Source organism: Chinchilla lanigera, unplaced genomic scaffold, assembly GCF_000276665.1.
Source record: "Chinchilla lanigera isolate Chin_1 unplaced genomic scaffold, ChiLan1.0 scaffold00027, whole genome shotgun sequence".
Lineage (NCBI taxonomy): Eukaryota > Metazoa > Chordata > Mammalia > Rodentia > Chinchillidae > Chinchilla > Chinchilla lanigera.
In genome coordinates, this window is record NW_004955428.1 from 4334191 (window position 1) to 4336608 (window position 2418).

Consider the following 2418-nt stretch of genomic DNA (forward strand, 5'->3'; position numbering starts at 1 on the left):
GGTACCGGAGAAAAACCAAAAAAAAAAAAAAAAAAAGCCACAGATACAAACAACAATTTGGATGAACCTCAGGGGAATTGTGCTGCATTTAAAAAAAAAAAATCCCAAAAAGTTTCTACTGCGTGGTTCTTTTTAGTAAACACTTTGAAATGACTAAATAAAAGAGCAGTGATTGCTAGAGGTTCAGGATAAACAATGGGAAAGAGGTGGGCAGGTTGATCTAAAAGGATAACACAGGAGTCTTTGTGTTGACCGGACTCTTCTGAGTCTTGACTGTAGAAGGAGAATCTACACACTTAACAGCACTGCACAGAACTAAATACACATAAACGAATACAAGCAAAACGGGGAAAATCTGAGTAAGAACAGCAGAGAGCTGGGCCTGGTGGCACTGGTCTATAATCCCAGCACCCTGGGAGGCTGACGCTGGGGGATCACAAGTTTGAGCTCTGCCTGGACAACCGCAAAAATAACTAAGTAAACGAACATTATCAAGGTTATGATTATAATCTGGAAGTTTTGCAAAGCATTACATAGTGCTGGGAAAAGTGGGTAAAGGGTACAAACCGTCTCACAAACTGTCACTCTACAGTTATCTCAAAATTAAAAGTTTAACTATTAAAAACAATGCTAACACTTGGAAAAGTCTGAATACGAAATGAAATGAGACAATATCAGAGAATGACTGCTAATGGTATTGCATGTATACATCACAATGTCTATTTTTGGGGGGGGGGCGGTGGGTATACCAGGAATCGAACTTAGGACCTTGTGCTTACCAGGCAGAGGTGCTTGTGGCACTGAGTTACATCCCCCGCCCTTTTTGAGACAAGGTCTCACTATGTAGTTCAGGCTGGCCTGGAACTCACAGCAACCCTCCTGCCTCAACCTCCCAAATGCTGGGATTACAGGCATGTGCCACCACATCCAGTGTTACAATGTCTATTCTTAGGAGATGCTGTTTTAGGAACGAAGCATTAGGCCAACAGGTTACTTCTATTTCATATACATGAATAAACAGCCAGAGAATGCAAATAAGACAAAACGTTAAAAAGTAGGCAGACAATTTATGAGTGTTGTTGGTAAGCTCAAGTTTTCATCGTGATTTTCTTCAATACGAAGAGCAGAGGAAGGGCTGGGGTATAACTCAGTAGTACAGCGTGTGCTTAGCCCTGGGTTCAATCCCCAGCACCACATAAAAGTAGTAAGGGGGCCTACGAGATAAGTTGTAATAAAGCTATGTTACACTTCTCCCTGTTTAAGGTCTAAGAAATAAGGGCTGAAGGTGTGGCTCAGTAGGACGCCTGTGTAGCATGGGCTAGACCATAGGTTCAATCCCCAGAATCCAAAAAAAGATTATCGTTCTTCTAAAATTATGCTACAACCCCCACTTATGAGTTCAATTAGTCTTAAAACGCCAGGATAACTAAGAGTTGTGTAGAACTGGATGTGACTTTCTGTTATTCAACATGAATTGAAATCCTAGCACTTGAGAGGCTGAGGCAGGAGGATTGCAAATTCGAAGGCCTCCTAGGCAGCTCAGCGATATTCAACCTCTAACACACACGGGTATTTTTGGTAAAATCAAAGTTACTTTGATAAGGATGATTATTTCTAGAAAAACTGGTTTCTCAGAGCGCTACTTTTCAAAAAAAGTGACACAAACTATGATCCTATGATCGTTAAGAGAGTTTCCACACACATCTTCCAAAATTTTAGTCTTCAGTTTGGCCAAGTACAGTTAATTCTTTCACAAAGAAACGTTTGCCTGAAAGGAACACCCCCACGCCAAACACCAAGTGAAAACTATGCTACAATGTATTAATTATAGCGCCAAGGCTACAGCACATACTCTACAACATAAACAGCCCCTACAAACACAAATGCATTTATGGTTTTTCAGAAACGCCAACTGCACACATCTGAAATGCAGGGAATGAGCCTGAGCCAGTGCCAACATCCATCCCAAAGTTCTTATAGGCTCTCTTCGGTGCAAAGTTTTCGCATCAGCGTTACGACGTTCCACTGTACGAAAAAAAAGTGGGTCTCGACGACAGGCTCGCAACTTTTCACTGCCTACCGCACCGCCCCTCACAAGGGCCCCACCTCCCGAGGAGGCTGCTGGGGTGGGGCTGTTTCCCACTCGGAAACTAAGAAATAAATGCCTCTGCCTCGCTCCGGGGAGGAGGGGAGGCGCGGCTGAGGAGCTGCGGGCTCAAGTATGCAGCTGGCTACAGGAGGCAGCGGCTGGAAAAGCTCCCTCGCCTCCGCCGAGCTGCCTCCTGCCTCCCCGGCTCCCAGGTCGCTCAGTGACCCGGGCAGGGCGGAGACAGGTGAATCCCCGGAGCGGAGGCCGAGCGGGGACGCCGGCGGAGGCAGCAGCGCGGCCGGGCAATGAATGAGTGCCGCCGCAGCCGC

At 45.6% G+C, this 2418-nt stretch overlaps 1 protein-coding gene across 6 annotated transcripts in view; it reads right to left on the bottom strand.

Annotated features, from left to right (window-relative positions):
• Positions 1–2418, bottom strand: part of Naa15 (N(alpha)-acetyltransferase 15, NatA auxiliary subunit) — a 93388-nt gene that overhangs the window by 90221 nt on the left and 749 nt on the right. The gene's annotated exons all lie outside the window — the stretch shown is intronic.